The sequence below is a fragment of the Panulirus ornatus genome, chromosome 20 (genome assembly GCF_036320965.1).
Source record: "Panulirus ornatus isolate Po-2019 chromosome 20, ASM3632096v1, whole genome shotgun sequence".
Lineage (NCBI taxonomy): Eukaryota > Metazoa > Arthropoda > Malacostraca > Decapoda > Palinuridae > Panulirus > Panulirus ornatus.
Genome location: NC_092243.1, coordinates 16,461,450 through 16,477,961, shown reverse-complemented (window position 1 = coordinate 16,477,961; position 16,512 = coordinate 16,461,450).

The following is a 16,512-nucleotide window of genomic DNA, read 5'->3' as shown; positions in this document are numbered from 1 at the left end:
ACACACACACACACAGCAGCTCGCCGGCACCATCACACACACACACACACACACACACACACACACACACACACACACACACACACACACACACAGCAGCTCGCCAGCACACACACACACACACACACACACACACACACACACACACACACACACACACACACACACACACACACACACACACAGCAGCTCGCCGGCACCATCACACACATAAACCCACTTGCCTAACTACCTAGAAGTGTCGAAATTAAGTCACACCTTGAGAGACGAGAGAGCAATGTCTAGTGTTCCTCCGCTGACGAGTAACGATAATATTGTCAAAAAATTGATACTCCGTGGAAGGTTTCGAAGTCTGACTTTTGATATTTCAGGACCTGCAACATTTTGCTTAATGTATTAGGAATATTGTCACTCTTTTAGATAATATTAGCAGTCATTTTGTAGCCCTAGGATCCTTTCTATAGGATTCCTGCATCACTGAGGTTGGGTGCCAGGTAGTGGCGGGGTAAGATGATCTTCGGAGCTCCGTGCACTGGCTATGATACAGCTCCGTCAATGGTGACTTTTCGCTCGCAATGTTACTGTTGCTCGGTAGAACCTGGGAACACTCATATGACACAGGTACTGCAAGATTAGGAGTGAAGAACAGAGATCTGTTGAAATGACTATCTAAACCAGACTTTCGGATGATTATTGATTGAAGTTAGAATGTCTCAAGATATTCCATGAATAAGTTACTAAGAATGGGACTGAGAGGGTTTCCCATGACAAGACCAACTTTCTGTCTTTAAGAATTACCTTCATCATCTTGGAAAACATTATTGGAAACTCAAAGCTCAACTAAGTCAATGAAAGTTTTTGTGGGCAGGAGCAAGAAACTTTGCTACAAGAACACCAGACCTTCAATTTTAGCGGCTACAAAATCTAAAGAAAACATTTTCGACAGCCACCTACCAGAGGATGTATGATTCTGGTCAGGTCCGACATACCCGGCAGCGAGATCGAGCAACCGATATCATGTGGCGAAGACGTTGAAGTCCAAGCCTTCATCGTCACTCTGCAGAACCGGGACATCACCATCTTCAACATATACAAGACACAAAGAGGTTCATCCGATATGACAGAACTTTTCGCGTCGGCTGCGCACAACCCTACATTAATAGGGGGAGATTTTAATGCACATCACCCTACCCTACACTCAGCAAGACCTGCAAATGAAGACGGACTGCACATCCATCACTCACTACAAGACACACCAGAGGTCATCCTTCTGAACAACGGTATACCCACTCACATAAGGTGGGGGAGGCAGATTAAATCTCACCTTCCTCTCCCAATCAGTGCAGCACGTAGCCTGCTGGCAGTTGCATGAAATACTAACAAGCGACCATTTTGCCACACTGACCACCCTTACGGTCAGTAAACTTCCTCCACCTCCATCATCCGCAGGAAGGTAGAATACTGAAATGGCCAACTGGCAGCCCTTCGAAAAGCATTTAAAAAAATTGGCAGATAGAACAGCAGCAGGTTCGTGCCACACACCTGGACGAAGGAGCGATATACAACGGACTCGTCAGTCCCTCCAGAGTACAGCCGATCTCGCAATACCGAGTACCAAACCCAAGCCCAGAAAATACAAGGATCACTGGTGCCATTGTAGCAGGGTCAAACAACTCAACCATAGGGTAAAGATAACCAGAAAAGATTACAGAAAGTACTCAGCTGACGCCGACAGACTCCTCCTGCAAGACGTAGTCAGGAACACAAGAAAGGAGGCAAGAAGAATTATGAAAGAAAGTTGGCTCAAATGGTGCTCCGAGCTCAATGAGCATACATCACTCAGCACAGTGAGGGCTCAAATCAGAAAAGTGTCTGGTGTTCCTACTCCACGAGCACCGATGCATCCCAACCCAGGGGAAGAGGCAGAGACTGGCCAACCTCTTATAAGACCGTGCAGACACATACAGTCTAACTACACGAGCCATAGAAGAGCAGCAACAACAGCGACAAAGCAGATTACACGTCGTCCAGGAGGCCTGCTGCAGAGGAGACAGCACCGACAGGCTTTGCAGCAATCAAGAACTCCAGAAGGCAATGAGACGGAGCACGGATACAGCACCAGTGGCAGACAGAACAACATATTATATGCTTCGCAACGCTGGTAAAGCTGGACGCGAGGCACTGTTGCGGGTTATGAATGCCTCATGGACAACACAAAGACTTCTACAAGAATGAAAGAGGGCAGACATACAGCCCATTCCGAAGCCAAGAGAACCAGAGAAGCCAAGACCCATCTCCCTCCTCAGTTGTATAGCCAAGACGGGAGAGAGAGTAGTTTTAAACAGGCTGAAGTGGAAGATCGGAAGTCTGTACCCTCTCATCTTTGCATACACGGAAGGTACTAGAGCAACAAATAATGTAGCTGAGCTGCTCAGTACTGTTGACAGTAAACCAACCTTAATAGTGTTCCTCGACCTCGAAAAGGCCTTCGAGCTCGCTAGTCCGCCAGCAATATTGGAAACCCTAGTTGTAAAAGGATGACCTTCAGCCAATAATGCGAGGAGGCAACAAAATTCGTCAACGCCCAACACGCACTGCAACTCATAGAAAACGAGTGCAACAGACTGGGCCTCAAAATAAACCCAGCCAAGACTAGAGCGGTGGCTTTCTGCACAGACACCCCAGGCAGAATGCTCACCATTCAGGACATATCAATATCTTGGGTCGAAACGAATCAGTGTCTGGAAATCTGGCTTGACACAATACTTACTTTCATATCAGAAGTAGAATATCTGAGACACAGGGTCAAGAGTAGATATGATATCATGAGGTCGCTCACAAGCACAACCATAGGTGCAAACATGCCCGTACTACGGAAGTACTACACAGCAGCCATCAGGTCTCTAGTAGACTACTGCGCTCCGACGCTCACTGGTCTCCGTGAAGAGCAAATGAAAAGACTGGAAATCATCCAGAATAATGCTCGAAGGACCATGCTCGGGGTACCTATGTGGACCAGGATCTGCAACCTGCAGATGGAGACTGAGCTGCCACCACTAGCGACAAGGATCAAGCCGACAACAGCCGGTCTCCTGGCAAAAATCTGATAAAGGAACGTCACCGGTGCTCTTTGCCTCGACAAAAAGGTCCAAAGAGTTACCTGAACAAACATTGTGGCTAACACCACAGACCCACTCATATTACAGAATGAGGACACTCGCAACAACGAGTACATGGATCCACCGCCGGAACCGTCCGCCAGCCAAATTTGCTGTCACAAAGCTCGGAGACAGCAAGTCCAACCTCCGGCAAGAAGACCCCAGAAGACTATCTCTGGAAGGTATTGCCGCCTTAACACCAACTGAGGCCACGACTTACTTCACTGATGATGCCTCAGTAGACCAGAATGAGGGAAGATCTGGAGCAGTTTTCCTCACCCAAGGACAGACCCTCCTCTGGAGACTCTCGGATGGCTGCTCCACTCTGCACAGCGAACTAGTAGCCATTTCCAAAGCCCTGGAACACGCGGCCACAGAATACACAAAGCCCGTTATAATCCACACGGATTCAAAAACGGCCATTCAAGCACTACAATGCACTCAACCGAGGGACATCATCAACCTCGATCCTCGCCCAACTCCAGGACTTCCTGCGACAAAATCGACAGATGATCCTACACTGGATCCCCAGTCACGTAGGGGTTGAAGGGAATGAAGTCGCAGATGAGGCAGCCAAGGCTGCTTTACAGTTCAGCACCGTGCAAATAAGAGTTCCAGCATGCCTACAGCAAATCAAGTTGCACCTCAAGAGAAAGGTAAATCTCCATATAAAAGAGAATTTTCTCAAAGCCTTGCATGCCGGATCTCAGTCAGCCAGATGGTACGTGGTGGCCACGCCAGGACTGCCACTATGCGTGGACAAAGAAATTTCAAGACAGACTCTACTCTGTCTTCATAGACTGCGACTCGGGTACAAATGTAACTGGCAAATGATCGACGGAATCCTGATTGCGTGTCCTTATTGTCAAGAGCCAGCAGCACAACCCCTGGAACATTACCTACTTGACTGCGAGGTAACACGAAGTCTCCGGACGAGAATGCCGGACCTTCAAGAGGAAGGCTAAGAAATACCAGTTGTTTCATTGGTACACAGAGCTCAGAGCAAGCATCTGCAGCACTTGCTCTATATCATCCAAAGATATCCCCCGCCTAGATAGCCAGATCGTTGGTTCGATTCCCCGCCGAGAAAGGCACCAGTGCATAGATCGTCCAGGCCGGTTTCCCTAGGGTTCTGAAGGTGGCCACACAGGTGAGGGGCTCGTGTTGCGCCACGGTGTCCGGGGACACACAGTAACACTAGTTCGGTCCCCTTTTGGACACACGGAACGGACCGTCTTCAGGCTAGGACCCTTGTCGTACTGTGGTACGACAATCATCAACAACAAAATCTTTTGTCTTCTCGTTCTATAACTGTCCTATGAAGATGTGCCAGTGTATAAAGGCAAAAGGCACAAATATGAACGTTCAGATTACAGAGGTAAAAGTCGTATAGGAAAGTGGTGATTGAGAGGGTGGTGGCATGCACATATTATATTTGGGAGGAAAAGTGTGGTTTAAGTATTGTAAAGAATATATGAATTAGGAATTTAAGTGAAGAATGTAAGAAATACCTTAAGAAAAAGACGTATCTATATGTGGCATTTATGGTTATGGAAAAAGCATATGATCCGATTGGCAGAGACTATAAAGTGTGAGAGGAAAACTGCAGAAGCAGTGACAAGATTTTATCGAGTTGAGCGGAAGTGCGAGTAGTCAGAGGGGATGGTGAGTGCCTCCAAGCGAGGCGGGGTCTGCGGCAGGGGTGTGTGATGATACAGACTGTTCACTTTGTTTTTGGATGGGGTTGTGAGGGAGGTAAAAGCATGGGTCTTGGAGAGAGGGGCGAGTATGCAGTTTGTAGGGAGTGAAGGGACTTGGGAAGTTGTAGTTAGCTGATGACACGTTGCTGGCGGCAGATTCGAGTAAGAAATTGTACTGGTGTGTGAAAAAATCTAGAGTAAATATGAATAAAAGCAAGTTTATTAGGCTTAGCAGTGCAAAAAGATCGGTTAGTTGGAGTGCGAGTTTGAATGGTGAAAACATTGAAGAAATGGAGCGTTTTACATAACAGGGAGTTGATATGGCAGCGAATGGAACTATGGAAGAGGGGGTGAGTCATAGGGTGGATGAGGGAGCGAAGCTTCTGGGAACATTGAGGAAGTTGTGGGGAAAGTGAAAACTGGTATGCTTGTAGATATAGTAGTCCGAAAGATAATGTATGGATGTGAGTTATGGACTATAGATGATAATATACGAAAGGCGGTAAATTTGTTGGCATTGAAGCAATTAAGAACGATATGTGGTGTTAGGAGGGACATGTAGTAATAAGAAGAGTAAGTTCAACGGGGCTGAACTGAGTGCACTGAAATGGTATGGACGTATGGAGAGAATGAATTGGGAGAGGATGACAAAAGGGATATACATTTCAGAGTTGGAGGGGAATAAGAGAAGGGGAAGAACAAAGTGGAGATGGAAGGATGGAGTGAGAGAGATTTTTCAGTGCTCAGGGCTTCAACATGCAGAGGGTGAAAGGCGTGCACGGGACAGTGAATTGAAGGGATGCGGTATAAAGGAGACGCTTTGCTGTCAGTGGATTGGACAACAGCATATGAAATAGCCGGGGCAAAGCACGGAAAAGTTTTTAGGGCCCAGTTGTGGATAAGAGGCTGTGGTTTCCGTGCATTACACATGGCATCTAGAAAATAGATGTGAGCGAACGAGCACTTTTCTAAGGCTGTTCCACGGGAGACAGGGAACATATATATATATATATATATATATATATATATATATATATATATATATATATGCATATACATAAGAGTGAGTGCTCAAATTACAGAGGTATAAGTTTGTTGAGTATTCCTGGTAAATTATATGGGAGGGTATTGATTGAGAGGGTGAAGGCATGTACAGAGCATCAGATTGGGGAAGAGCAGTGTGGTTTCAGAAGTGGTAGAGGATGTGTGGATCAGGTGTTTGCTTTGAAGAATGTATGTGAGAAATACTTAGAAAAGCAAATGGATTTGTATGTAGCATTTATGGATCTGGAGAAGGCATATGATAGAGTTGATAGAGATGCTCTGTGGAAGGTATTAAGAATATATGGTGTAGGAGGCAAGTTGTTAGAAGCAGTGAAAAGTTTTTATCGAGGATGTAAGGCGTGTGTACGTGTAGGAAGAGAGGAAAGTGATTGGTTCTCAGTGAATGTAGGTTTGCGGCAGGGGTGTGTGATGTCTCCATGGTTGTTTAATTTGTTTATGGATGGGGTTGTTAGGGAGGTAAATGCAAGAGTCTTGGAAAGAGGGGCAAGTATGAAGTCTGTTGGGGATGAGAGAGCTTGGGAAGTGAGTCAGTTGTTGTTCGCTGATGATACAGCGCTGGTGGCGGATTCATGTGAGAAACTGCAGAAGCTGGTGACTGAGTTTGGTAAAGTGTGTGGAAGAAGAAAGTTAAGAGTAAATGTGAATAAGAGCAAGGTTATTAGGTACAGTAGGGTTGAGGGTCAAGTCAATTGGGAGGTGAGTTTGAATGGAGAAAAACTGGAGGAAGTGAAGTGTTTTAGATATCTGGGAGTGGATCTGTCAGCGGATGGAACCATGGAAGCGGAAGTGGATCATAGGGTGGGGGAGGGGGCGAAAATTTTGGGAGCCTTGAAAAATGTGTGGAAGTCGAGAACATTATCCCGGAAAGCAAAAATGGGTATGTTTGAAGGAATAGTAGTTCCAACAATGTTGTATGGTTGCGAGGCGTGGGCTATGGATAGAGTTGTGCGCAGGAGGATGGATGTGCTGGAAATGAGATGTTTGAGGACAATGTGTGGTGTGAGGTCGTTTGATCGAGTAAGTAACGTAAGGGTAAGAGAGATGTGTGGAAATAAAAAGAGCGTGGTTGAGAGAGCAGAAGAGGGTGTTTTGAAATGGTTTGGGCACATGGAGAGAATGAGTGAGGAAAGATTGACCAAGAGGATATATGTGTCGGAGGTGAAGGGAACGAGGAGAAGAGGGAGACCAAATTGGAGGTGGAAAGATGGAGTGAAAAGGATTTTGTGTGATCGGGGCCTGAACATGCAGGAGGGTGAAAGGAGGGCAAGGAATAGAGTGAATTGGAGCGATGTGGTATACAGGGGTTGACGTGCTGTCAGTGGATTGAATCAGGGCATGTGGAGCGTCCGGGGTGGGCCGTGGAGGGCTGTGTGGGTATGTATATTTGCGTGTGTGGACGTGTGTATGTACATGTGTATGGGGGGGGTTGGGCCATTTCTTTCGTCTGTTTCCTTGCGCTACCTCGCAAACGCGGGAGACAGCGACAAAGTATAAAAAAAAAAAAAAAAAAAAAAAAAAAAAAAAAAAAAAACATATTGTACTTTGTCGCTGTGTCGCGGGTTAGCGAGGTAGCGCAAGGAAACAGACGAAAGAAAGGCCCAACTCACCCACATACACGTCCACAAACGCACATATGCATACATATACATTTCAACGTATATATATATATATATATATATATATATATATATATATATATATATATATATATATATATATATATATATATATATGTATATATATATATATATGTATATATATACATACATACACGGACATATACATTCATACACATATGCATAATTCATACTTGCTGCCTTTATTCATTCCCATCGCCACCCCGCCACACATGAAATGACAACCCTCTTTTCCCATCACCCATCTCTCTCCATCCACTTTCAGTTTTACCCATATCAATCTGGAGTTTACCTTCTTACACTCTATCACATACTCCCACCACTCCTGTTTCAGGAGTAGTGCTGCTCCTTCCCTTGCACTTGTCCTCTCACCAACCCCTGACTTTACCCTCAAAACATTCCCAAACCACTCTTCCCCTTTACCCTTGAGCTTCGTTTCACTCAGAGCCAAAACATCCAGGTTCCTCTCCTCAAACATACTACATATCTCTCCTTTTTTCTCATCTTGGTTACATCCACACACATTTAGGCACCCCAGTCTGAGCCTTCGAGGATGATGAGCACTCCCCGCGTGTGTGTGTGTGTGTGTGTGTGAACATAAACACACCCACATGCACCCAAAACCACAGGAGGAATAGAGGAATATGCTAAATCTTTTATGTATTACGTCTTCACACACAGTGACACGAAATTCATGGGCATGTCAAGTGATTTTCATACAGGAATATGATGCATAGGCAATGGCGAGATAATCTCAGGTAAGCCAGATGACCCTGCCTGACCTGAACCGTGAGCTAATGGTCAAGTTGGCTGTTGACGCCATCAAATCAGATCAGATCAGCCATCAGATCATCACAGCTGTAAAATCCCCTAAGCAGGATCGTGTTCAAGGGTCGTACACTTATGTTAAAAGGGATAAATTAATATACTGTATCGATAGTTAAACTTCATCTTTTTATCCTTCCAATATTTTGCTAATATCAATCCAAAAGGAGCATGTAACAGATATCATTCTAAACTCCCCATAATTTTTCCGACACCCCACCCCCAAGCCACCCCCCCCCAAAAAAAAAGTAAATAAATAAATGAAAAAATGAAATATAAAGATATAAAGATTCAATATGGGCTAAATAATCGCCAGTCACAATTACGTGAGTTGCATGTATTGTTGTCTTATGACCTGGAGGTGACGGGTGTGTGTGTGTGTGTGTGTGTGTGTGTGTGTGTGTGTGTGTCTGCGTCTGTGTATGTGTATGCATGTGTGTGTGTGTGTGTGTGTGTGTGTGTGTGTGTGTGTGTGTGTGTGTCTGTGTGTCTGTGTATATGTGTGTGTGTGTGTGTGTGTGTGTGTGTGTGTGTGTGGACGGTGGAGCAAGGGATGGTAAGTCTCCATTTGAGAAGATGAGAAAGTGAATTTATGTAGTTTGTACGAGTCCCAGGGTGTTCAGGGTACGTCTTATTACAGTATTTCAGGAATTTTTGGTCTTAAATTCCAAGCAATAACATCCTGGGACACAGGATGTGTATTCTACACCATATAGGATATGTTGGGAATTATCGGACGAACTTGGGATACGCGTCGGGCAGGTTTTTACGAACTTAGGACACGTGCCGGGCAGGAGCTTACGAACGTAGGATTTGTGCCGGGAAGGACATTACGAATGTAGGATCTATGTTGGGCAGCATTTTACGAATTTAAGATCTGTGTTGGACAGCAGCTTACGAATTTAGGATGCGTGTTTGGCAGGTTCATATCAACGTGGAGTGCATCCTTGACTGTTTTCTACATACGTGAGCTATGTGCTTGATCGTCTCAGGCGTGCAAGCAATGGGCTAGACCGTGCCTTCGGAACGTGGGTTATGCCCCTCATAGTCTTAGGAACGTAAGCTGTGGGCCTAAAAGTGTCCTAGGAATGTGAGCTATGTGCCTGACAATCTCCTAGGAACGTGAGCTAGGTGTCTGATAATGTCCTAGGAACGTGAGTTATATGCCCGACAGCGTCAGACGACGTGAGCTAAGCGCTTGGAAATACCCTCGGAACGTGAGCTGACAATGTCCCAGGAGCGTGGGCTAAGCACCTGATAGTGTCCTATGAACGTGAGCTAACTGCCTGCCAGAGTCTTGTGAGCCAGCTCCCGTGGCCCGGCAGTACAGGCCGGCTACAGTGACCACTTCTCTCATTATTAGTTTCCGTTTTCTTTACTAAGTAAACACAGCGTCCTCGTGCTCTCAAACTATTCCTTGGCCATATCTCCCAGTGCTCCTATAACCCTTCAACATGCCCCTCCACGCTCCTGAAACATGTTCCCCTCCACCAGTCGGCCACGCCACTCCTTGCTCATAAGGCGCTCCTCTCTGTGTTCCTTGGACAAGACCCTCTATGCTCCCAAGACACGGCTCTATCACTTGGACACCCCCCTCCAAGCTTCCAAGCCACGCTTCTCTGTTTCTTACATTCGCTACTCGCCCATCATCCTCCCTGTAACATCCCACTGTTTGCTGCACATAATATTCCTTGTATACTCCTTCCTCCCTTTGATAAGCTCCTACATGGACCCAACCCTCTACATATTCCTTTGGACACGGCCCTGTAAATCTTCCTTTGGAAACGGCCCTCCAAGCCTTCCTTTAAAACAAGTCCCTCTAAACTTTCTTTTGAACAAGGCCTTCTAAAACTACCTTTATACACGACCCACTGCATAATCCTTTGGACACAGCCCTTCAAGTATTCCTTTGGACACCACTCTAAACCTTCCTCTAGACTCCGTCTTCGAAACTTTTCTTTGGACTGGGTCCTCCAAACCTTCCTTTGTTTACTGTCCTCCATACCTGCCTTTGGATGCAGTCCTCTAAACGTTCCTTTGAACACTCTCCTCCAAACCTCTCTTTGGAGGCTGTCTTCCAAATATTCTTTTGAGCACTGTCCTCCAAACCTGCCTTTGTTCACTGTCCTCTGAACCTGCCTTTGGACACCCCTCTAAAACTTTCCATCGAGCTCTGTCCTCCAACCTCACTTGGGACACAGACCTCTAAACTTTCAACTTCGAACACGGTTCGCTTTAACCCTTCAGGACACGTACACAATCCCCGCCCTCCCTCAGTTGGATACACTTTGAAATACACCCTTCTTTCCACCCCGCTGTACTGAGCACGTCCCTCTGTGCTCCTCACGTAGCTCTGTGATGTTATAATGCTTAAAGAGTGAGTTGGTCTCCCTAACGCAAACTTTTCTATGTATGATTCAGTTTTATTTCGAGTGCGTGTATCTCTGTCTGTCTTTCTGTTTCTCTGTCTGTTTGTATTTTGTGTGTGTGTGTGTGTGCGCGGATGCGTTTGTGTATTCACATTTGTTTAAGGGGGAGATCAAGAGGGGAAAAGAGAGGAAGGAGCAGGTGTAAGGGGAAAAGGAGAGGGAGAGATAATCATACACCTGATTGACAGATACAGAGCAGCAGTTATATATAGCTGGTCTGTGACTAATTCACACACAGGTCCCGCCCGTATCTGTCCAGCACGTTGCCCCAGATTCCCGGCAAGACCATCCATGTGAGGAGGGTCCTTGTACAGGGCTTTCGTGTTTATTCATCCGTTGTAACTCCCATTACCACATGCAGCCGACCTCACCACATCCTTTGACCTTCTCTTTCTAAAATCAGCGGGAACTCAGCCAGTCATCGAGGGTCAGTGCCTCAAGTTGAAGGTTCACTGTATCAAGGTTCGTTCCCACCTATGAAGAGCAATTATAGCCGCGCTGTTATCATACTGACCTGACCTTTGACCTCAGGTCAGCAAAATCGATGCCAGTCTTTCCAGTCCCCACAGTGGTTGTCTGTACTAGTTTCTTGTTCATTGGCCACGTGTAACTCGAGCTGTTGACACTCTGACCAGAAATCCCTTGAAAATCCTAAAGCACAACCACAGTGTCTATATAAGTTACTGAATTTTCCAGTGGTTATTACTCGGTAAAGCTACGCCACCCATACCCAAGTTTGATGGGACAAGTGTGGACGGAGGGAGGGGTACGTCCCAGCTGTCTTGTTGACCTTTGGCCCTTTGATCCCAGAGCGTGTGAGAACTACAATCATTCACAAACTCTTTGTGTTGTAAATAGTCATCAGGTTGTTACGATGACCGAAATGCGAAAGGACTTCTATATGCGGGGGGTGGGGGGTGGAGAGAAGCCGAGAGAAAGTGTGTGATAACGGAGTCACACTTCCTTGGCGGGGTTTCGGCGAATAGGTGGAGTAAATATATGTTTATCCTCTAGTGGAAAATGTGCAATTAACACGACGTCTATCCAAGTCCTAGATTAGTGAAGTATATATATATATGGCACCGTGAGTTGCTGGTGACGTAGTTCAGTGTGACGTGACGCTTCCATCTGCACGGGTGATGCCTCTCCTTGTTTGCAGTGGAGCTGCCGTGTCCTGACGCGGTCCTCAGCTGGTAATGACACTGTCCGGGCCATGACGTGCGGCTCTCACTTGAACGGAGGTGAAATTCCTGAGCCCACGAGTCTGCCTGGTGACCTGACAGGGTTATTAGTGACTTCCAGTGAACTGAGTCATCTGAATCTGGTGATTTCACAAGGCTATCATGTACGGGCGATCGCACAGGTGGACCAAGTCCTGGTGATCATACAAGGTTATCTAAGTCTTGGTGTCTTGTAAGATTATGAGGGTATCGGGTAACCGTATAAGACTATCATGTCGTGGTGATCTCCAAAGTCATTAGTCCTTAGTGATCTCTCACAAGGCTATCAAAGATATGGTGGTGATCTCACAAGATGAACAAGTTCTTGTCATCTTGCAGGGTCACTTTCAAAGTTCTGGTTACAAGGTCATTATGTGCAGGTGATCTTACAAGCTTATCAGTATCCTGACGATCACCCAGGTCCTAGTGATCTGAAAGGATTATCAAGCTCTAGTGATCTCACAAGACTACCAGAATCCTGATGATGTCATCAAAGTCCTGGTGACCTCGTGTGGTCAACAGATCCAAGAGATTTCAAAAAGGTTTCAAAATTCCGGTGAATTTACATGGTCCTGCAAATCTCACCAGATTACATGATTCTATTGGTCTTCCGACGTTGTCAAAGTTGAGGTAATCTCACCAGGTTATCACATCACAATGGTATTAGGTGGTCATAGCGGCCTGCTGGATGATCTGAGAGTGACCCATCATTCTCTCCTGTTCCTCCCATTTCTGTCCCCAGGTTCCCCCACCCTCCTCTTCCTTTGTGAGCCGCGCTCCGCGAGTCGTCCCGTCTCCTACAGACCAACAGGAGGAGCTGCTGCTCACGACATAATTCTAGTTAAGAGCAACGAGGAAGTTAATATACCAATTGTTATATTCGTCTTGTAATAAAGTGGATCAGGGCTTCTCCTCGCGTGTGGGAGAACCTCTTCAGTGTAGTGAGATGCCCACACACACACACACACACACAGACCCACACACACACACACACACACACACACACACACACACACACACACATACACACACCCTTTGCCACATGGGAGGCAGACTGAGAAGCTGGATCACTAGACAAGAATTAGGGAGAAACTCCTCAGATAGATAGATTATCTTCTTAGAAAAAACCAGTGGACGCACGCCAGAGGAGCCCACTGGAAATAGACTGAGGTCACCAGTGGAGCGTTGCAGGGCTCAGTTCTGGAACCATTACTTTCCTTGATCGACGTGAGTGACTGACGTGCCAGAAGGTACAGACACCAACCTCAATATGTTTGCAGATGATGCACAGGTTATGAGGAAAGTGGAAAGCGTGGAGGATTACAACAACTTACGTGGGGACTTAGACAGTCTCCAGAGACGCTCTGATACATGGTTGATGAAGTCTAGTCCAAGTAAAAAGTAATGAGGCAGGGCCAGAGTGAAAGAGGGCCTCAGTATATATATATACGCTGCAGGAATCCATGTTGAGTGACACTTCGTAGTCAACATCGTCCCAAACCCGTCGCCAGAATCCCACCTTAGGAGAACAGTCAAAGGGGCCAACTGTGTGCTTGCAAATACTAGAATCACATTCAGGAAATACTTACCAAGCTTTTCATATCCTCCATAAAGCCAAGACTAGAATATGCTTCTCTAAATTTGGTCACCGCACCTACAGAAACACAAAGTTAATAGAGAAGGTCCAGAAGAGGGCAACATAGATGATACCAAAGTTGAGAGAGCTGAGTTACAGAGAAAGACTTAGGTAGAGAGAAGAGTGAGGGGTGACTTGATGATTACGTTCAAGTTTTTAAACCAAACTGATGACGTAATCAGTGAACAGTTCTTCGAAAGATATAAGGATAGAACAACCAAAGTCCACCACATGAAATTAAGGAAGATAATTGTCGAAAAAGATTTGAAGTACTTTTGTAGCATAAGAATGGCGGAGGAATGGAATGAACTGAATGAGGCTGGCTAGTTTGTACTGAGAGAAAGCATTTGACACTATACTGCATGGGAGGCTGGGTAAGAGCTGAGTCAGCACTCAGGAATAAAGGGAGACTCACTCGACGGAAAGATTATCATAGTGGAAGGGAATAAAGGGAAGATATCATAAGAGGCTTCTCAAAATTGAGTGATGGTCATCAGCGGAGTGCCACAGGGCTCCTTTCTGGGACCACTACTCTTCTTGATGTATGCGAATGACTTGTCTGAATGTATGGAATCCTAACCGAATGCCGTATATTTGTAAATGATGGAAAGGTCTTGAAGAAAATGAAAAGTGTGGAAGAATGCATCATGCGACACTGAATTCAGAGCTAGCTTGATACATGACTGATGAAGTCCAAAACAGGCAAATGTAAAGTAATGAGGTTCACAGTGAAAGAGACTTCGATATGAGTATCCTCCAACAGGAAAAGAAATGCTACAAGAATTTGTGTGTGAGAGAGACTTGGAAGCAGATATTGTACCTGATCTCTCACCATAATCCTACCTTAGGAAAATCGTTATTGAGACCCATTGTCTCCTGGCAAATATCAGAATTGCATTCAAGTTCATGATAAAGGAAATATTCAGCAAACTGTTTACATCCCTCCTAAGGCCAAAATTAGAATACGCTTCTCAAGTTTGGTCAGAACACCTACAAAACGCACGGAGAGCTTTTAGAGAGTGTCCAGATGAAGACAACTAAGATGGTACCAGAATTAAGAGAAATAAGTTACAGGCAAACATTAGAGGTCTTGAATGGAAGACAGGAGAGTGAAATTGACCTGACGCAATCTTGAATTTTTTTGAACACCGATGACGTGAACAATGAAGAGCTCTTCGAGAGATTTAGAGATAGAACAACGAAATGACATAACACAAATTATGAAAGAAACTTGTTAAGAATGGATGTGAATAAGCGCTTTTATGGTGTGAAAGTGGTGGATGAATAGATTAAACTGAACGAGGATGTGGTAAATGTAGACAACATACAGAAATTGTAAAAGATAATCGAGGGAAGAGTATGATGAAGTGATGGTGACCCACAGGAACAAATCTTCCTACCTGTAAGGTACAACAAATAAGCAATTATACTTAATCACGAATAGGTATTTACACACATGCACACACATACACAAATACACACACATGCACAAATACACACACATGCACAAAACACACATATAGACAAATACACACACATAGACACATATACACAGGAAAGGATTAGGTTTCGAATCTCATTCAGGGCAACCTGCTCTCAGCCAACCCAATTTGTCCTTACAACCTCTGTGGTTGACGGATGGGAACCTGATGTGAGCTGAGTTGTGTGTGTGTGTGTGTGTGTGTGTGTGTGTTTGTGTGTGTGTGTGTGTAGACATTTGGCCAACAAGTGAATATGAAAAAGTTTAATAGTAAGTGACAAGGGTACGTGAATGATAGACTCTCCCCCCTTAAGACACAATAGTACACACACACACACACACACACACACACACACACACACACACACACACACACCACATAAACGCGAGAGAGAGAGAGAGAGAGAGAGAGAGAGAGAGAGAGAGAGAGAGAGAGAGAGAGAGAGAGAGAGAGAGAGAGCTAACCTGGTGTTTCTCCGCCACCGGACGTATTTTGCAGCTCTGCAACCATCACTGCAGAATGTCCCCTCATCGCATAAGACCACCTGGGGTCCCAGAAGCCACTTGGTTTGTCGTCACACGTCAATGCATATTCCATTCTGGCTTCCTTGTGCAACTCGGTCAACTCTGGCTTTGTTGCTGATGTGCGACCTTCCACCGCACTGGTGTGACGCCTGTTGTGAACACTGTGAGCGGCGCATTAACGCTAGACTTAGGTCATTACGAATGCTGACTGCAGGCAGGTCTGAATGGATCAGCGGTAATGACACATACAATGGCCTGGGTGAGAGACATCATACATGCGCAAGTCATCTGAAGTAAATATGGTGATGTACATATTCATCAACCTTGTTATTTTAAGATCATCCCATCACCTGGTCCTCCTCACCCACCAGGTGTGTAGCGAGGGCGGCCTCTCCCAGGCATTTCATCCGAAGCGCCAGTCTCTTCGTGTAACATGATCCATAGATAGACGGCCGGTCTTGTAACGCTGGTCCGCTAAGCAGTTTCGGAAAGACTGAAGGGAGGTAATAGCTCCTCACGTAGCCCGTGAGGTGTCCATGTTGTATGAGATGATCATAGGAGGAATGCGACACTTCAACTCTGATAGGTTCACTAACGCATAGCAGCTTAAACATAAACCCAACATTAGACTTTATGGAACTAGTGACCCAGTGGTAAACCACTCGTTTTTGCCGGGTTCCATTATGAGCTCATAAGATGTTTCGAAACAAGCGTGGTAGGTTTACAATACGAATGATATAAGAGTGAGTTTCATAATGAGTCATTATCTCAAAGTGCCGCACCAGTGCAAATGCCAATTCGAAACTCGGTTGCAAAATGATATCATACCCTAACTGT